We start from the raw sequence: 23,384 nt of genomic DNA, 5'->3' as shown, positions 1-23,384 counted from the left end.
GACATGATATAAATTTCGAAGTACTAAAGCATCCGATACTTTGGATGGGGTTTGTTAGGCCCAATAGATCTATCTTTAGGATTCGCGTCAATTAGGGTGTCTGTTCCCTAATTCTTAGATTACCAGACTTTAATAAAAAGGGGCATATTCGATTTCGATAATTCAACCATAGAATGTAGTTTCAATTACTTGTGTCTATTTCGTCAAACATTTATAAAAACAGCGCATGTATTCTCAGTCCCAAAAATATATATTGCAAAAGAATTTAAAAAGGGAGCAAATGAAACTCACGCATATAAATATTGTAAAACAGTTAATAAAGCATTTGCATGTATTCTCAGCCCAAAATGTATATAAAAAGGGAATAATGAAACTCACCATACTGTATTTTGTAGTAAAAATACATATAACATCATTGTACAAGTGTAAGGTTGGCCTCGGATTCATGAACCTATAGTAATTATATATATTCGTGTATTTGTCAACATTTGTCTAATAAATTAAATTAAGTCATAGTGTACCACAATCCTAATGCTCGAGTCTAATATGCAAAGATCGACGAAAATTAGTTTGACTCAAAAATAATTTTCAAAAGTTTATAAATGATTATTATATAATTTAAATATCGTCGTTTTATATTTTTAAAATATTTAAAAGATTTAATAGAGTAAATAATATAATTCATTTATTAATAAATACAATTTTATATTAAAGTATACTTTTATATATTTTAAGTAATAAAATTTATAAAGTTCATTTAATGTCATAAAAAATATTGTGATTGATTCTATTGAGATAATTATATTTTTATTTGATAAAATAGCATTGATAATAATAATTAAAAGTCGTATTATTTTGTAATTATAACAATCAATATTTACTAACAATGATATTATGGTAAAATGATAATTCGAATTATGTTATCTTTAATATTTACAATACTTTTAATAGTAACTTTAAAGTAAATTTTTTTATTTAAAATGATAATAATAATAATATTAACAATTGGATATAAATTAGAACAACGATATTAACGACGATAATAATAATCATTCTTAGGAAATTTCAATTGGCTATTATTTCTAATCCGTCCATCAGATCCCTTTGGCATCTAAAGGAAAAGTTATTAATTTTTCACTAGCTTTTCAATGACATGCATATCTTATACCTTATTTTATCCCTAGTATAACAACCTTTAAGATTCAACATAACCTATCTAAGGGCAATATCAAATGTACAAGCATGCATAATCCTATTTTCTCGAGCACTAGTCAGGGATACACTATTGATAAATAAAAGTTAAGTTATGAGTGCTCACGTATCAATATTGAGATTCAATATTGCAGGAATGGTACTTAGACGCAATGGAGACGATAAATACTAGATTGACCTCACGAGCATATCCCCGAACATTACCCATAACCTCCATAGCTATAACCCATAATTTTCCTTAGCTCTATCCCACTCATAAAACCCGTTTTGAAAATACTCGAACAAAACCTCGTCGTAATATTTTATGTATAAATAATAATAATACTCATAACTATAAGATTAATATTAATCTTATTAATAATAATTATAAATAATAGAGATTGAGAGACGAGGCAGATGAAATAAAAAATGAATTAGAAGCTGGAACCTCGATCGACTTTTAAAGGATTTTTGAGCTCACCTACTACACCATGTGCACATATACAGCTCATTCGCATTTGACACTCAACTTTACACAATTCATCTTTCATTTACGTAACTTTATATATAATTTTTATATATAATATATTTAATCTTTAGAATTAATTAAATATTATATTATATTTACGCTCATTATAAAAATATAATTTTTACAAAAATGACACGGACGTGGTCTCACGACTCATGTACCACTTTCCGTTTTTCGGGCGCACTTTCATACGTTTAGAAAACTAGCCCTTTATATTACGTGACGTGTACCTTTTACAAAAATTAGACTTACATAACAATAAATTACCTTTATAAAAATATAACTTATAAAGTTGAGCGTTGTGGTCATTTCCTTCTATAAATCCAAGTCTCGTTGTTTATCAAAATATTTTATTTTAAGTTAAACGTTTTGTGACATGTACCTTTATTAATAACTAGACTTAAATTAATTAAAAACTAACCCACTCAGAGTGTAACTTAATCTTTTGAGTGTTTTGGTCATTTACTTTTGTAATTCATACCCTCGTTAGTTATCGAAGTATATTTAATAACATTAACTTAAACCAAAACGTCTTTTGACTAAATTAAAATATATTTATAATATATAGGTTTGAAATACTTTAATAAAATATTTAGATTTTAATTATATTTCAAGGTATATTTGAAGATCGTTTATAATATTATATCCTATAACGTTTATACTTTTAAAAAATATAATTTCCTTATGCGTCAATCGTTTAGTTTGTTTTCCTTAAACTTTCTAAATAATATAACTATATTCCCAAAGTTTCACTTTCACTCTAAATAATAGGAAGGTTAACTAGTTAACGTTTATATAGAAAGTCGAACAGAAAACTCTACTAACATTTGGCTAGTTCCTGTTAATTGACACATTTGTCTTTACTTATAACTCACTTTACCATTTTCCGAATACGGTTAATAATAAGGGTTACCTAATTCAAAGTGGACCTCCTAACAGATACTCTTAATCATAATTCAATGTATCTGATAATTCAATCATTTGATATTATCTTTTAATCTCGTCGATAAACTTACATCGAACAAATACATTCATGTAAAGTATTATCTATTCAATACCTTAATAGTACTTCCAGGTTCATAAAATAGATCTCATAGTTTATAATCATAACCACTAATCCGTTCGATGTTTTATATAATATATCACAATTTAATAATCACACATATGTATATGTATATATAATTGTTCGTGAATCGCTAGGCATGGTCAAAGGGTAATTGATTATATGAATATAGTTTTCAAAACTTTCAAGACTCAACATTACATATTTTTGCTCATCGTGTCGGGAACATATAAAGATTAAAGTTTAAATTTGATCGGAAATTTCCGGGTCATCACAGTACCTACCCATTAAAAGAAATTTCGTCCCGAAATTTGATAGAGGTCGTCATGGCTAACAGTAGGAATGTTATTATGACGAATGTAAACTGATACATAGAATTTTATCATCATTGAGTAATATAGATAACTCAATTTGATTATGCAAAGAGTATAAGTGAAGCTATCGCAAAAGAGTGAAAAATGAATAAATGCAGGTTTGACTTAACCGGCGGCGTGTTTAAGATTGCTTTCCGGAATTTAAGGAATTTAGAAGAAATCTTCATAATAAGATTTGATTCTTCGGTAATTAAGGAGATTTAGATCTTCTTTGGTTGAACGCGATAATCTGCTTCGATTGTTCTGTCGGATATTTCCCTATAAATTCGCCTTCTCCATTTCCTTACGACTCATACCCTCTATTCTTTCTTCCTCAGTTCATACCTTAAAACATTCGTTAATATGCTCCATCCCATCCTGATCCTTGATATCCTCTTAACGTTCATATCCGTCATTCTTCTTTTTAATCTGCCACCAGAAGAATCTATTTACTTTTACTATACCCTAGGGTTTATAGTGTTTTTAGTTCTCCCGTGTCTTTACGTTGCTATATGCATCGATATATACGGTTTGTAATTTTTCGGGTTGTTGCTAGATTTTTATATCTTCCCTGATATTTCGATGTCCCTGCTTCTGTCTTCTATAATCATCATCATCCATAGTTAATGCTCTCTTCTATTTGCTGCAGTTTATACCCCACATTTCCATTTCGAATCTTTGTCCTTTCGTTTCTTCTTCTTGCGATTAAATAGCTCTTGTAATGGTCCGGAATTCATATGTATGGATTTAAGAAGGAATATAGTAATTGTTCTAAGAAGGAAATGGTAATGGTAAATCCTGATTTGTTAAATTACCAAAATACCCTGAAAAAGACCGAATCATCAAGAAATATTTTCTTGATATATTTAGAGCTTAGATAGAATGTAAGATTCGTGTAAATGACACATGATGACGGTATGATCTGTGAATCATCACGTTCCATTAGAAACTCAGCACGAATTACTATAATATAATGACGTTGATCAAGTGTCATTATATTATACTAACCCATGCATCAGTTCCCAACACTACTTCAAAACATTCATATTTGGATTTTTTTTTTCTTCAGAATTTAGAAACTAACACAGTTTCTTTTATGTTGCAGGTATTACGGAGAGATAAATGATCTCAGATAAGAATAATTGTGATAATATCTCTAGAAATATGGAGAATATGTATATTGGGAGATACGAAGATATCTTATAATATTTAAGATATGATGATGATGAAGAATATCTGTCTGTGAAGGTTTAGAATAAGAAGTAAGGTGTTTGCTAACGAGTTCAGCAGGCACTGAATCATTTGGATCCTTTGAAGGCAGATTTAGTCTCTGTGATTTGTCCACGGCTTCCTTCATACTTTGCTCAATCCGTTTTTCAGTATCAAATCCTTTCTTTTTCTGAGCTTTACCAACTCACCATCTTTTATCATCAAACCTTTGGCCGTTTAAACCATTTATCATTTTTATGTTTCCTCTGCATTTAATGCTATAATATCTGAATCACTGGTTATCAATCCGAGGTGGGTTCAGAAGAATCGTGTTTTAGATGATTAACTGCTGATGGTAATATGGTGGAATATGAAAGGTTCGCCAGTAACAATGACGAATAGCAACGTATCTATCGGGTTTAAAATAAGATTAGTTCGACTGAAATGTCGAAATTGACTTGCTGGAGTTGTGACAAAATTGGCTACTTTGAAAAGGAATCGAAATGTTGTTTTTGCTAATAAATGTTAAAGAATTCGACGCGGGTACGTGTTAAACGATAACTTTGGTTTTGAGAGTTTTGCAGGTACAAGACTTTAGGTAATGTGTGGTTGGATCATCATCTTGATTGTTCATTATTTGAAGTGTCTTCCAAAATTTCGAACAGTTTTAAATGCAGTTTGTCATAGTTAATATCCAAATGATGAAATCTTCCTGAATCTCGAATGATTTTCATATACTTCTGAGTGTTACGAATAAAAGTGATGTTCTGTCACAGTTTTGAATTCAAAGTATGACTTTGATAGCTGTAGGAATTCTAAGAGTGATGTCTTCTGTTAAATCTTGACTTGGATTTTGATTTGTCATAATCAGATTAGGTAATTAAATTCGGATGAGGACAGTTGTTTTGATTTCTATGAAAGAATATATATTGTTGTGATAATAGTGAATATAGTTGATGATTGGTGAATTATATTTGAAGAATGAACATATTAATTGTGAATTTAAATATCTCCCGGGTATTACCTACCCGTTAAAAAAAATATTTCACAAATAATGTTTTGAACAAGAGAATTTTTAATTACGATCTTTATGAAAATATAATTACATATATATCTTCTTCAGATGTAATACAGATTCATTGAGTTAATATCATATTAAACTCGTTTGATTTTTGGCTTGAATTAGAAGTGAATAATCTCTAAAACATTAGAGATTACATAATCTTCATGGAGCATTTCACTAATGCAATCAATACTTTAATATTTATTTTTATTGATATTCCTCAGTGAAGGGTGTTGACGCTCGTGGAATTCTTGCGAACTTCGCAAGGTACGAATGATGTTCTTTGAAAATTTTGAGTACATCGATGATAACAGTGTAAAATTTAAACATGTGTTTAAATAATACACTTAGTTCATTACGAAATGGAATTCATTGAATTGAATTAGAGATTGTAGTTAACGATAGTTAAATTGTTAACGAAGGATGTACATCATAGCATATTAGTATTATGAATTTAACCGGATAGTTAAATTCCATACATAATAGCTTAGTACAGAAAGATTTATTATGGTTAAAAATTATATATATATATATATATATATATATATATATATATATATATATATATATATATATATATAGGATATACATATAAATTCTTCGGAGAACTGAGTTAATACTTCATAATATATTCGTAATGGTTTCCACAGTGATTCTTGAACTGGCAGGGCTTGTGAGGTTGGAGGTGCTGACGATTCTAACAATATTGACAGCATTGACTGCGTTGGTGAGGCTATTGGTACAACTGATGTTTTTGGTAAAACAATTCTAGCTTGTACCTTACGCACCAGTCTTGTTAGGGTTTCGGTTCTTCTCTCTATCATCTCTGTCCACTCATCTGCTTATGGTTAAGGCTGAGATAGATAATCTCTAAACTTTAGAGATTACATAATCACCACAGAATGTTTCTCCGATGAAGTTATAAATCAATACTTCATCGTTTGTTGTTGTTGGTACTCCTCGGTATCTTTGGTGCGTGTGACATTGATATCCGATATACAGATTGGGATATTGAGTTGTGTGATGCGGATGTGATTGTTGGTGGTGGTAGTGATCCTGTTGATGTTAATAATGGTGGTTGATGTTGATGCCAGTGATTCTGCTGGTGCTTTTAGTATTGAGGCTTGCGATGTGGATGTTACTGGCGGTACTGGTTACGCTGCTGGTGCTGCTGATGGTGTTTGTAACCTTCGCACCATATTCTCCAAAACCACTACCCGAGCGCGAAGCACGTTAACTTCTTCTATTACACCGGGGTGATCGTCGGTTAGGACGAGCGGATAAATATAATCCAAAATTTGGTGTAGTATATAATCGTGACGAGATACTCTGGAAATGAGAGAGAAAATAGTTTCTCGAACAGGTTCGCCGGTAAGTGCTTCAGGTTCATCACTAAGAGGGCAATGTGGTGGATGGAAGGGATCACCTTCTTCTTGTCTCCAATGATTTAGGAGGCTACGAACCCATCCCCATTTCATCCAGAATAGATGATGGCTGATTGGTTGATCCATTCCGGTCACACTGTTTTCAGAGCTCGAATGAAACTCCATATCGGAAAAGCTGTCGTACTCTGAGGAATTCGAACTGGTTGAGGGATCCATCTCGTATGATTAAGAGAATGAATTTTTGATATGAATTAGATTATAGGAGTTAGATTTGGTATTCTTCAATACATAATTTACATATGTATATATATTACCAAAATCCCATAAATTACGGAGGAATCTTTGAAAAAAAAGTCAGTCAAAGTTCACAGTAACAGATATGCCAGGATAAGATTTCGTCTATACACTATTATGCATTAAATGCAAGAAAACGCGTTTACACTTAAGAATGATAAGCAGGTAATTTCTTACGGATGATAAGTAGATGATTTTCGACACAAAATGATAAGCAAAACTTTTGATATGCAGACACGGTCGAAGTCCAGACTCACTAATGCATCCTAACGACTTATCAGTTAGACACACTAATGCAGACCTGGTTCGCTAAGACCACCGCTCTGATACCAACTGAAAGGACCCGTTCATATACGTTATAAACGATTCACAATAGTTGATTACATTGCGAGGTATTTGACCTCTATATGATACATTATACAAACATTGCATTCGTTTTTAAAAGACAATCTTTCTTTACATCGAAAATTGACAGGCATGCATACCATTTCATAATATCCACTATCCAACTATAAATTGATTTAATAATAATCTTTGATGAACTCAATGACTCGAATGCAACGTTCTTCGAAATATGCTATGAAAGACTCCAAGTAATATCTTTAAAATGAGCAAATGCACAGCGGAAGATTTCTTTAACACCTGAGAATAAACATGCTTTAAAGTGTCAACCAAAAGGTTGGTGAGTTCATTAGTTTATCATAATCATTTATTTCCATCATTTTAATAGACCACAAGAATTTCATTTCCAGTTCTCATAAATATACGTCCCATGCATAGAGACAAAAATAATCATTCATATGGTGAACACCTGGTAACCGACATTAACTAGATACATATAAGAATATCCCCTATCATTCCAGGATCCTCCTTCGGACATGATATAAATTTCGAAGTACTAAAGCATCCGATACTTTGGATGGGGTTTGTTAGGCCCAATAGATCTATCTTTAGGATTCGCGTCAATTAGGGTGTCTGTTCCCTAATTCTTAGATTACCAGACTTTAATAAAAAGGGGCATATTCGATTTCGATAATTCAACCATAGAATGTAGTTTCAATTACTTGTGTCTATTTCGTCAAACATTTATAAAAACAGCGCATGTATTCTCAGTCCCAAAAATATATATTGCAAAAGAATTTAAAAAGGGAGCAAATGAAACTCACGCATATAAATATTGTAAAACAGTTAATAAAGCATTTGCATGTATTCTCAGCCCAAAATGTATATAAAAAGGGAATAATGAAACTCACCATACTGTATTTTGTAGTAAAAATACATATAACATCATTGTACAAGTGTAAGGTTGGCCTCGGATTCATGAACCTATAGTAATTATATATATTCGTGTATTTGTCAACATTTGTCTAATAAATTAAATTAAGTCATAGTGTACCACAATCCTAATGCTCGAGTCTAATATGCAAAGATCGACGAAAATTAGTTTGACTCAAAAATAATTTTCAAAAGTTTATAAATGATTATTATATAATTTAAATATCGTCGTTTTATATTTTTAAAATATTTAAAAGATTTAATAGAGTAAATAATATAATTCATTTATTAATAAATACAATTTTATATTAAAGTATACTTTTATATATTTTAAGTAATAAAATTTATAAAGTTCATTTAATGTCATAAAAAATATTGTGATTGATTCTATTGAGATAATTATATTTTTATTTGATAAAATAGCATTGATAATCATAATTAAAAGTCGTATTATTTTGTAATTATAACAATCAATATTTACTAACAATGATATTATGGTAAAATGATAATTCGAATTATGTTATCTTTAATATTTATAATACTTTTAATAGTAACTTTAAAGTAAATTTTTTTATTTAAAATGATAATAATAATAATATTAACAATTGGATATAAATTAGAACAACGATATTAACGACGATAATAATAATCATTCTTAGGAAATTTCAATTGGCTATTATTTCTAATCCGTCCATCAGATCCCTTTGGCATCTAAAGGAAAAGTTATTAATTTTTCACTAGCTTTTCAATGACATGCATATCTTATACCTTATTTTATCCCTAGTATAACAACCTTTAAGATTCAACATAACCTATCTAAGGGCAATATCAAATGTACAAGCATGCATAATCCTATTTTCTCGAGCACTAGTCAGGGATACACTATTGATAAATAAAAGTTAAGTTATGAGTGCTCACGTATCAATATTGAGATTCAATATTGCAGGAATGGTACTTAGACGCAATGGAGACGATAAATACTAGATTGACCTCACGAGTATATCCCCGAACATTACCCATAACCTCCATAGCTATAACCCATAATTTTCCTTAGCTCTATCCCACTCATAAAACCCGTTTTGAAAATACTCGAACAAAACCTCGTCGTAATATTTTATGTATAAATAATAATAATACTCATAACTATAAGATTAATATTAATCTTATTAATAATATTAATAATAATTATAAATAATAGAGATTGAGAGACGAGGCAGATGAAATAAAAAATGAATTAGAAGCTGGAACCTCGATCGACTTTTAAAGGATTTTTGAGCTCACCTACTACACCATGTGCACATATACAGCTCATTCGCATTTGACACTCAACTTTACACAATTCATCTTTCATTTACGTAACTTTATATATAATTTTTATATATAATATATTTAATCTTTAGAATTAATTAAATATTATATTATATTTACGCTCATTATAAAAATATAATTTTTACAAAAATGACACGGACGTGGTCTCACGACTCATGTACCACTTTCCGTTTTTCGGGCGCACTTTCATACGTTTAGAAAACTAGCCCTTTATATTACGTGACGTGTACCTTTTACGAAAATTAGACTTACATAACAATAAATTACCTTTATAAAAATATAACTTATAAAGTTGAGCGTTGTGGTCATTTCCTTCTATAAATCCAAGTCTCGTTGTTTATCAAAATATTTTATTTTAAGTTAAACGTTTTGTGACATGTACCTTTATTAATAACTAGACTTAAATTAATTAAAAACTAACCCACTCAGAGTGTAACTTAATCTTTTGAGTGTTTTGGTCATTTACTTTTGTAATTCATACCCTCGTTAGTTATCGAAGTATATTTAATAACATTAACTTAAACCAAAACGTCTTTTGACTAAATTAAAATATATTTATAATATATAGGTTTGAAATACTTTAATAAAATATTTAGATTTTAATTATATTTCAAGGTATATTTGAAGATCGTTTATAATATTATATCCTATAACGTTTATACTTTTAAAAAATATAATTTCCTTATGCGTCAATCGTTTAGTTTGTTTTCCTTAAACTTTCTAAATAATATAACTATATTCCCAAAGTTTCACTTTCACTCTAAATAATAGGAAGGTTAACTAGTTAACGTTTATATAGAAAGTCGAACAGAAAACTCTACTAACATTTGGCTAGTTCCTGTTAATTGACACATTTGTCTTTACTTATAACTCACTTTACCATTTTCTGAATACGGTTAATAATAAGGGTTACCTAATTCAAAGTGGACCTCCTAACAGATACTCTTAATCATAATTCAATGTATCTGATAATTCAATCATTTGATATTATCTTTTAATCTCGTCGATAAACTTACATCGAACAAATACATTCATGTAAAGTATTATCTATTCAATACCTTAATAGTACTTCCAGGTTCATAAAATAGATCTCATAGTTTATAATCATAACCACTAATCCGTTCGATGTTTTATATAATATATCACAATTTAATAATCACACATATGTATATGTATATATAATTGTTCGTGAATCGCTAGGCATGGTCAAAGGGTAATTGATTATATGAATATAGTTTTCAAAACTTTCGAGACTCAACATTACATATTTTTGCTCATCGTGTCGGGAACATATAAAGATTAAAGTTTAAATTTGATCGGAAATTTCCGGGTCATCACATACAGCACATTCACGAAAGCCGGCATGCCACCAAGGAGGGTCCAGCATCGACGTGTGGTGGGCTTTAGCTTCTCGAACGTCAATACTCCGGGATCCTCGCCCGCTTTTAGGCTTTTTTAAGCCAAAAAACGAACTCCCCACCGAGGAGAAGGGGTAATTCCGGTCGGGAATGGAGTATATTGGCACACAGTAGTCGAGAACAAATTTCGACTAGTGACTCAGCTCGCACGCCCTCGTCCAGGAACACCCAGTCTCCTATATATACATATTGCACAAAAAGTGAAGTGACAGGAACAGACATTGATTTTCTGAGGAATCATAATTTTTCAAAATCACGGCGTCGTGCTTGATTTAGCTTGGCAATGGGCTAAAAATCCAAGTCGCGACTTAGATTTAGCTTGGCAGTGGCCTGGAAAACCAAGTCGCGACTTGGTTTGCTAGGTGACGACCAGGCCGTGGCTATTATTTCTCGGTCACGACTTGGTTTTCGGGGCCACGACTTGGTGTTTGGCTTCGTGTTATAGGGTCACTCGTTACTCGTAATCGCTATCCGGCTTCGCTAGGCAACCTCTAGTAGCATGCACTTTCCGACCCAACATCTGGGTACCAGGGCATGGAGTGGACATGGTACCCCTTATATATACATATTGCACAAAAAGTGAAGTGACAGGAACAGACATTGATTTTCTGAGGAGTCATAATTTTTTCAAATGCACGACGTCGTGCTTGATTTAGCTTGGCAATTGGCTATAAATCCAAGTCGCGACTAAGATTTAGCTTGGCAGTGGCCTAGAAAACTAAGTCGCGACTTGGTTTGCTAGGTGACGACCAGGCCATGGCTCATATTTCTCGGTCACGACTTGGTTTTCGGGGCCACGACTTGGTGTTTGGCTTCATGTTATAGGGTCACTCATAACTCGTAATCGCTCTCCGGCTTCGCTAGGCAACCTCTATTGCCTTGTACTTTCCGACCCCTTGTCTGGGTACCAGGGCATGGAGTGGACATTGTAGTGACCCGAACTTTTCCATGTTTATATATATTAATTGAGATTGATATTTACATGATTAAATGTTTCCAACATGTTAAGCAATCAAACTTGTTAAGACTTGATTAATTGAAATAGGTTTCATATAGACAATTGACCACCCAAGTTGACCGGTGATTCACGAACGTTAAAACTTGTAAAAACTATATGATGACATATATATGGTTATATATATAGTTAACATGATATTATGATATGTAAACATATCATTAAGTATATTAACAATGAACTACATATGTAAAAACAAGACTACTAACTTAATGATTTTGAAACGAGACATATATGTAACGATTATCGTTGTAACGACATTTAATGTATATATATCATATTAAGAGATATTCGTACATCATAATATCATGATAATATAATAATTTAAAATCTCTTTTGATATTATAAACATTGGGTTAACAACATTTAACAAGATCGTTAACCTAAAGGTTTCAAAACAACATTTACATGTAACGACTAACGATGACTTAACGACTCAGTTAAAATGTATATACATGTAGTGTTTTAATATGTATTCATACACTTTTGAAAGACTTCAAGACACTTATCAAAATACTTCTACTTAACAAAAATGCTTACAATTACATCCTCGTTCAGTTTCATCAACAATTCTACTCGTATGCACCCGTATTCGTACTCGTACAATACACAGCTTTTAGATGTATGTACTATTGGTATATACACTCCAATGATCAGCTCTTAGCAGCCCATGTGAGTCACCTAACACATGTGGGAACCATCATTTGGCAACTAGCATGAAATATCTCATAAAATTACAAAAATATGAGTAATCATTCATGACTTATTTACATGAAAACAAAATTACATATCCTTTATATCTAATCCATACACCAACGACCAAAAACACCTACAAACACTTTCATTCTTCAATTTTCTTCATCTAATTGATCTCTCTCAAGTTCTATCTTCAAGTTCTAAGTGTTCTTCATAAATTTCAAAAGTTCTAGTTTCATAAAATCAAGAATACTTTCAAGATTGCTAGCTCACTTCCAATCTTGTAAGGTGATCATCCAACCTCAAGAAATCTTTGTTTCTTACAGTAGGTTATCATTCTAATACAAGGTAATAATCATATTCAAACTTTGGTTCAATTTCTATAACTATAACAATCTTATTTCAAGTGATGATCTTACTTGAACTTGTTTTCGTGTCATGATTTTGCTTCAAGAACTTTGAGCCATCCAAGGATCCATTGAAGCTAGATCCATTTTTCTCTTTTCCAGTAGGTTCATCCAAGGAACTTAAGGTAGTAATGATGTTCATAACATCATTCGATTCATACATATAAAGCTATCTTATTCGAAGGTTTAAACTTGTAATCACTAGAACATAGTTTAGTTAATTCTAAACTTGTTCGCAAACAAAAGTTAATCCTTCTAACTTGAGTTTTAAAATCAACTAAACACATGTTCTATATCTATATGATATGCTAACTTAATGATTTAAAACCTGGAAACACGAAAAACACCGTAAAACCGGATTTACGCCGTCGTAGTAACACCGCGGGCTGTTTTGGGTTAGTTAATTAAAAACTATGATAAACTTTGATTTAAAAGTTGTTATTCTGAGAAAATGATTTTTATTATGAACATGAAACTATATCCAAAAATTATGGTTAAACTCAAAGTGGAAGTATGTTTTCTAAAATGGTCATCTAGACGTCGTTCTTTCGACTGAAATGACTACCTTTACAAAAACGACTTGTAACTTATTTTTCCGACTATAAACCTATACTTTTTCTGTTTAGATTCATAAAATAGAGTTCAATATGAAACCATAGCAATTTGATTCACTCAAAACGGATTTAAAATGAAGAAGTTATGGGTAAAACAAGATTGGATAATTTTTCTCATTTTAGCTACGTGAAAATTGGTAACAAATCTATTCCAACCATAACTTAATCAACTTGTATTGTATATTATGTAATCTTGAGATACCATAGACACGTATACAATGTTTCGACCTATCATGTCGACACATCTATATATATTTCGGAACAACCATAGACACTCTATATGTGAATGTTGGAGTTAGCTATACAGGGTTGAGGTTGATTCCAAAATATATATAGTTTGAGTTGTGATCAATACTGAGATACGTATACACTGGGTCGTGGATTGATTCAAGATAATATTTATCGATTTATTTCTGTACATCTAACTGTGGACAACTAGTTGTAGGTTACTAACGAGGACAGCTGACTTAATAAACTTAAAACATCAAAATATATTAAAAGTGTTGTAAATATATTTTGAACATACTTTGATATATATGTATATATTGTTATAGGTTCGTGAATCAACCAGTGGCCAAGTCTTACTTCCCGGCGAAGTAAAAATCTGTGAAAGTGAGTTATAGTCCCACTTTTAAAATCTAATAATTTTGGGATGAGAATACATGCAGGTTTTATAAATGATTTACAAAATAGACACAAGTACGTGAAACTACATTCTATGGTTGAATTATCGAAATCGAATATGCCCCTTTTTATTAAGTATGGTAATCTGAGAATTAGGGAACAGACACCCTAATTGACGCGAATCCTAAAGATAGATCTATTGGGCCTAACAAACCTCATCCAAAGTACCGGATGCTTTAGTACTTCGAAATTTTATATCATATCCGAAGGGTGTCCCGGAATGATGGGGATATTCTTATATATGCATCTTGTTAATGTCGGTTACCAGGTGTTCACCATATGAATGATTTTTATCTCTATGTATGGGATGTGTATTGAAATATGAAATCTTGTGGTCTATTATTATGATTTGATATATATAGGTTAAACCTATAACTCACCAACATTTTTGTTGACGTTTTAAGCATGTTTATTCTCAGGTGATTATTAAGAGCTTCCGCTGTCGCATACTTAAATAAGGACGAGATTTGGAGTCCATGCTTGTATGATATTGTGTAAAAACTGCATTCAAGAAACTTATTTTGTTGTAACATATTTGTATTGTAAACCATTATGTAATGGTCGTGTGTAAACAGGATATTTTAGATTATCATTATTTGATAATCTACTTAAAGCTTTTTAAACCTTTATTGATGAAATAAAGGTTATGGTTTGTTTTAAAATGAATGCAGTCTTTGAAAAACGTCTCATATAGAGGTCAAAACCTCGCAACGAAATCAATTAATATGGAACGTTTTTAATCAATAAGAACGGGACATTTCAGTTGGTATCAGAGCGCTGGTCTTAGAGAACCAGAAAATTGCATTAGTGTGTCTTATCGAGTTTGTTAGGATGCATTAGTGAGTCTGGACTTCGACCGGGTTTTCTTTAAAAATGATTGCTTAACATTTTTGTTGGAAACTATATATTTTTAACATATGAATATTATGTGATATATTAATCTCTTAACGTGTTTGATATTATGTGATAGATGTCTACCTCTAGAACAAGTCCCATTGACTCACCTAATAATATTGAAGAGTCAAATGTAAATTGGAATGATTCGTGGACTGATTCACAAGTTCCCGAAGAGGAACCGGAAGAAGAATCGGAACCGGAAGAAGAATCGGAACCGGAAGAAGAAATAGAACCGGTGGGGGAAATAATAAAACGGTTAAGTAAAAGAGAATCCTCAACCAACCGACCAAGGTTAATTATGGTCAATGGTGTTTCCGCCAAGGAAGCAAAATATTGGGAGGATTACCAATTCTCCGATGAATCGGATTCCGACGAGAATTCCGATGATGTTATAGAAATAACCCCAACTGAATTTAAAAAGGCAAAAGAAAATAATAAGGGAAAGGGCATAAAAATAGAGAAATCTAATTCCAACTCCGATGAACTTTATATGTATCGTCAACCCCCGAAGTCCTTAAGTTGTAACAATGACCCGGGAACCTCTAAACCACCAGGTTTTTCTAAACCAATGTGGACAATGACGGCTCGTATTAGGAGAACATCATATATCCCTAGAAACTTGGCAAAACGAACCAAAACCCAACAAGAAGAAACGAGCGAGTCGGAATAAGATAGTTGTATTCGTGTGGTGTAATATATGTAATATAGTGTGCTTATGCTTTATGATATATGTAAAAATTGCTTGTATTAATAAGTATTTTTTTTTATGAATCTAACTCTTGTCTATTTTACAGTTTAAAAACACAAAATGGATAGACAACCCAATATTTTAAGAGACCTACCCGGAGACATGATTGATGAAATCTTGTCTAGAGTCGGCCAGAATTCTTCGGCACAACTATTTAAGGCGAGATCAGTTTGTAAGACATTCGAAGAACGTTCCAAGAATGTCTTGGTTTATAAGAGACTTTCGTTTGAAAGATGGGGGATATCACATTGGGAAACCCATAAGTTACGATGTGTTTACTTTGACGCATATATTGCGGGGAACCCAAATGCTATTTTACGCAACGGGTTAAGAAATTATTTTGACTCAATATATCCGAATATTGGACTTCGTGATTTAGAAAAATCAGCTAACATGCAACATAAAGAAGCATGTTATGCTTACGGATTAGTAATGTTCGCTTCTCACCAAAGTGAGAACAAGAACATCGGGCTACAACTATTAAACAAAACGTTTCCACAAGTGACGGAGTCGGTAATTGGGGTAAGAAATGAGGTTTTTAGATTATTACGGGACTGTTGGACATTACGTAACCCTCGTCCCTTTGATGATGTTACAACACGCTGTCTTATCAACGGCCATAACGGTTATGTTGCACAAGACCAAGGATGGGAAGTAGTCCTAGTAAAACCAGAATGCATGACTTGTTTCTGGACGTATGAATTACGTGTCTTTATTGCCTTTGCTGAACGACTTGTGTACTAGCTAGAATTATCTTCACAACTATCTTGTATCAAATTTATTGTGTGCTATATTTCATGCTTTATGTAAAATAAGTGGTATTGTAAGTTTGTAAAATATTGTATAAAAGCTTGAACGCGAAATATTATTACAATCAGTTTTTCATATAGAATTGTAGTAGTTGAATTGTATATTAGCTACTAAGTATGAACTTAACGGGTAGGTACTACCCGAATTTAAACTTATAAAACGCTAATATGAAGAAAAAGCTTTTATAAATGAGTTCATATTATGCTACGAAATACTATTAACTACTCTTAACATTCTGTATGATTAACTTGTTCCATTTGACTATTTTGAAGGAAATGGCACCGACTACTCGACACACCGTGAATATGAATGAAAAGGAATTCCGTACTTTTCTAGCTTCAAACATAGCCGCAGTACAGGCTGCGCTACATACCAACAATAACCTTGGTTCTAGCAGTACAGGAAATCGTGTAGGATGCACCTACAAAGAATTCACTGCTTGCAAACCTTTGGAATTTGATGGAACCGAAGGACCGATCGGATTGAAACGGTGGACCGAGAAGGTCGAATCGGTGTTTGCCATAAGTAAGTGTACTGAAGAGGACAAAGTGAAGTACGCTACGCATACCTTCACAGGTTCTGCGTTAACATGGTGGAATACCTATCTAGAGCAAGTGGGACAAGATGATGCGTACGCACTACCTTGGTCAGCATTCAAGCACTTGATGAACGAGAAGTACCGTCCCAGAACTGAGGTCAATAAGCTCAAGACAGAACTTAGAGGGTTACGAACCCAAGGATTTGATATTACCACATACGAAAGACGATTCACAGAATTGTGCCTATTGTGTCCGGGAGCATTCGAAGATGAGGAAGAGAAGATTGACGCGTTTGTGAAAGGATTACCATAAAGAATCCAAGAAGATATAAGTTCACACGAGCCCGCCTCCATACAACAGGCATGTAGAATGGCTCACAAACTCGTGAACCAAATTGAAGAAAGAATTAAAGAACAGACTGCTGAAGAGGCCAATGTGAAGTAAGTCAAAAGAAAGTGGGAGGAAAACGGTGATAAGAATCACCAATACAACAACAACAACAATTACAACAATAATCGCAACAATTATCCCAACAATCGCAACATCAATCGCAACTACAACAAACGGCCCAACAACAACAACAACAACAACAACAGCAACTACAACAATCATCCCAACAACAATAATAACCGCAACAACAACAACAATCAGAAGCAGCTATGCCAAAGGTGTGAAAAGAATCACTCGGGGTTCTGCACCAAATTTTGCAACAAGTGTAAAAGAAATGGTCATAGCGCGGCGAAGTGTGAGGTCTACGGACCAGGGGTTAATAGAACGAAACGAACAAATGGTGTCGGAACGAGTAATGGTGGAGCAAGTAGTGCCGGAGCAAGTTATGCCAATGTAGTTTGTTATAAATGTGGAAAACCAGGCCACATTATTAGAAATTGCCCGAACCAGGAGAACACGAATGGACAAGGCCGTGGAAGAGTTTTCAATATTAATGCGGTAGAGGCACAGGAAGACCCGGAGCTTGTTACGGGTACGTTTCTTATTGACAATAAATCTGCTTACGTTTTATTTGATTCGGGTGCGGATAGAAGCTATATGAGTAGAGATTTTTGTGCTAAATTAAGTTGTCCATTGACGCCTTTGGATAGTAAATTTTTACTCGAATTAGCAAATGGTAAATTAATTTCAGCAAATAATATATGTCGGAATCGAGAAATTAAACTGGTTAGCGAAACATTTAAGATTGATTTGATACCAGTAGTGTTAGGGACTTTTGATGTGATAATCGGTATGGACTGGTTGAAAGAAGTGAAAGCGGAGATCGTTTGTTACAAAAATGCAATTCGCATTATACGAGAAAAAGGAAAACCCTTAATGGTGTACGGAGAAAAGGGCAACACGAAGCTACATCTTATTAGTAATTTGAAGGCACAAAAACTAATAAGAAAAGGTTGCTATGCTGTTCTAGCACACGTCGAGAAAGTACAAACTGAAGAAAAGAGCATCAATGATGTTCCCGTCGCAAAAGAATTTCCTGATGTATTTCCGAAAGAATTACCGGGATTACCCCACATCGATCCGTTGAATTTCAAATAGATCTTGTACCAGGAGCTGCACCAATAGCTCGTGCTCCTTACAGACTCGCACCCAGCGAGATGAAAGAACTGCAAAGCCAATTACAAGAACTTTTAGAGCGTGGTTTCATTCGACCAAGCACATCACCGTGGGGAGCTCCTGTTTTGTTTGTCAAGAAGAAAGATGGTACATTCAGGTTGTGTATCGACTACCGAGAGTTGAACAAACTTACCATCAAGAACCGCTACCCACTACCGAGAATCGACGACTTATTTGATCAACTACAAGGCTCGTCTGTTTATTCAAAGATTGACTTACGTTCCGGGTATCATCAAATGCAGGTGAAAGAAGATGATATTCCAAAGACTGCTTTCAGAACACGTTACGGTCATTACGAGTTTATGGTCATGCCGTTTGGTTTAACTAATGCACCAGCTGTGTTCATGGACCTTATGAACCGAGTGTGTGGACCATACCTTGACAAGTTTGTCATTGTTTTCATTGATGACATACTTATTTACTCAAAGAATGACCAAGAACACGGTGAACATTTGAGAAAGGTGTTAGAAGTATTGAGGAAGGAAGAATTGTACGCTAAGTTTTCAAAGTGTGCATTTTGGTTGGAAGAAGTTCAATTCCTCGGTCACATAGTGAACAAAGAAGGTATTAAGGTGGATCCGGCAAAGATAGAAACTGTTGAAAAGTGGGAAACCCCGAAAACTCCGAAACACATACGCCAGTTTTTAGGACTAGCTGGTTACTACAGAAGGTTCATCCAAGACTTTTCCAGAATAGCAAAACCCTTGACTGCATTAACGCATAAAGGGAAGAAATTTGAATGGAATGATGAACAAGAGAAAGCGTTTCAGTTATTGAAGAAAAAGCTAACTACGGCACCTATATTGTCATTGCCTGAAGGGAATGATGATTTTGTGATTTATTGTGATGCATCAAAGCAAGGTCTCGGTTGTGTATTAATGCAACGAACGAAGGTGATTGCTTATGCGTCTAGACAATTGAAGATTCACGAACAAAATTATACGACGCATGATTTGGAATTAGGCGCGGTTGTTTTTGCATTAAAGACTTGGAGGCACTACTTATATGGGGTCAAAAGTATTATATATACCGACCACAAAAGTCTTCAACACATATTTAATCAGAAACAACTGAATATGAGGCAGCGTAGGTGGATTGAATTATTGAATGATTATGACTTTGAGATTCGTTACCACCCGGGGAAGGCAAATGTGGTAGCCGATGCCTTGAGCAGGAAGGACAGAGAACCCATTCGAGTAAAATCTATGAATATAATGATTCATAATAACCTTACTACTCAAATAAAGGAGGCGCAACAAGGAGTTTTAAAAGAGGGAAATTTAAAGGATGAAATACCCAAAGGATCGGAGAAGCATCTTAATATTCGGGAAGACGGAACCCGGTATAGGGCTGAAAGGATTTGGGTACCAAAATTTGGAGATATGAGAGAAATGGTACTTAGAGAAGCTCATAAAACCAGATACTCAATACATCCTGGAACGGGGAAGATGTACAAGGATCTCAAGAAACATTTTTGGTGGCCGGGTATGAAAGCCGATGTTGCTAAATACGTAGGAGAATGTTTGATGTGTTCTAAAGTCAAAGCTGAGCATCAGAAACCATCAGGTCTACTTCAACAACCCGAAATCCCAGAATGGAAATGGGAAAACATTACCATGGATTTCATCACTAAATTGCCAAGGACTGCAAGTGGTTTTGATACTATTTGGGTAATAGTTGATCGTCTCACCAAATCAGCACACTTCCTACCAATAAGAGAAGATGACAAGATGGAGAAGTTAGCACGACTGTATTTGAAGGAAGTCATCTCCAGACATGGAATACCAATCTCTATTATCTCTGATAGGGATGGCAGATTTATTTCAAGATTCTGGCAGACATTACAGCAAGCATTAGGAACTCGTCTAGACATGAGTACTGCCTATCATCCACAAACTGATGGGCAGAGCGAAAGGACAATACAAACGCTTGAAGACATGCTACGAGCATGTGTTATTGATTTCGGAAACAGTTGGGATCGACATCTACCGTTAGCAGAATTTTCCTACAACAACAGCTACCATTCAAGCATTGAGATGGCGCCGTTTGAAGCACTTTATGGTAGAAAGTGCAGGTCTCCGATTTGTTGGAGTGAAGTGGGGGATAGACAGATTACGGGTCCGGAGATTATACAAGAAACTACCGAGAAGATCATCCAAATTCAACAACGGTTGAAAACCGCCCAAAGTCGACAAAAGAGCTACGCTGACATTAAAAGAAAAGATATAGAATTTGAAATTGGAGAGATGGTCATGCTTAAAGTTGCACCTTGGAAAGGCGTTGTTCGATTTGGTAAACGAGGGAAATTAAATCCAAGGTATATTGGACCATTCAAGATTATTGATCGTGTCGGACCAGTAGCTTACCGACTTGAGTTACCTCAACAACTCGCGGCTGTACATAACACTTTCCACGTCTCGAATTTGAAGAAATGTTTTGCTAAAGAAGATCTCACTATTCCGTTAGATGAAATCCAAATCAACGAAAAACTTCAATTCATCGAAGAACCCGTCGAAATAATGGATCGTGAGGTTAAAAGACTTAAGCAAAACAAGATACCAATTGTTAAGGTTCGATGGAATGCTCGTAGAGGACCCGAGTTCACCTGGGAGCGTGAAGATCAGATGAAGAAGAAATACCCGCATCTATTTCCAGAAGATTCGTCAACACCTTCAACAGCTTAAAATTTCGGGACGAAATTTATTTAACGGGTAGGTACTGTAGTGACCCGAACTTTTCCATGTTTATATATATTAATTGAGATTTATATTTACATGATTAAATGTTTCCAACATGTTAAGCAATCAAACTTGTTAAGACTTGATTAATTGAAATAGGTTTCATATAGACAATTGACCACCCAAGTTGACCGGTGATTCACGAACGTTAAAACTTGTAAAAACTATATGATGACATATATATGGTTATATATATAGTTAACATGATATTATGATATGTAAACATATCATTAAGTATATTAACAATGAACTACATATGTAAAAACAAGACTACTAACTTAATGATTTTGAAACGAGACATATATGTAACGATTATCGTTGTAACGACATTTAATGTATATATATCATATTAAGAGATATTCGTACATCATAATATCATGATAATATAATAATTTAAAATCTCTTTTGATATTATAAACATTGGGTTAACAACATTTAACAAGATCGTTAACCTAAAGGTTTCAAAACAACATTTACATGTAACGACTAACGATGACTTAACGACTCAGTTAAAATGTATATACATGTAGTGTTTTAATATGTATTCATACACTTTTGAAAGACTTCAAGACACTTATCAAAATACTTCTACTTAACAAAAATGCTTACAATTACATCCTCGTTCAGTTTCATCAACAATTCTACTCGTATGCACCCGTATTCGTACTCGTACAATACACAGCTTTTAGATGTATGTACTATTGGTATATACACTCCAATGATCAGCTCTTAGCAGCCCATGTGAGTCACCTAACACATGTGGGAACCATCATTTGGCAACTAGCATGAAATATCTCATAAAATTACAAAAATATGAGTAATCATTCATGACTTATTTACATGAAAACAAAATTACATATCCTTTATATCTAATCCATACACCAACGACCAAAAACACCTACAAACACTTTCATTCTTCAATTTTCTTCATCTAATTGATCTCTCTCAAGTTCTATCTTCAAGTTCTAAGTGTTCTTCATAAATTTCAAAAGTTCTAGTTTCATAAAATCAAGAATACTTTCAAGATTGCTAGCTCACTTCCAATCTTGTAAGGTGATCATCCAACCTCAAGAAATCTTTGTTTCTTACAGTAGGTTATCATTCTAATACAAGGTAATAATCATATTCAAACTTTGGTTCAATTTCTATAACTATAACAATCTTATTTCAAGTGATGATCTTACTTGAACTTGTTTTCGTGTCATGATTTTGCTTCAAGAACTTTGAGCCATCCAAGGATCCATTGAAGCTAGATCCATTTTTCTCTTTTCCAGTAGGTTCATCCAAGGAACTTAAGGTAGTAATGATGTTCATAACATCATTCGATTCATACATATAAAGCTATCTTATTCGAAGGTTTAAACTTGTAATCACTAGAACATAGTTTAGTTAATTCTAAACTTGTTCGCAAACAAAAGTTAATCCTTCTAACTTGACTTTTAAAATCAACTAAACACATGTTCTATATCTATATGATATGCTAACTTAATGATTTAAAACC

This window comes from Rutidosis leptorrhynchoides, chromosome 11 (genome assembly GCF_046630445.1).
Source record: "Rutidosis leptorrhynchoides isolate AG116_Rl617_1_P2 chromosome 11, CSIRO_AGI_Rlap_v1, whole genome shotgun sequence".
NCBI classification, from domain to species: domain Eukaryota; kingdom Viridiplantae; phylum Streptophyta; class Magnoliopsida; order Asterales; family Asteraceae; genus Rutidosis; species Rutidosis leptorrhynchoides.
Note: the sequence above shows the minus strand (reverse complement) of the source record.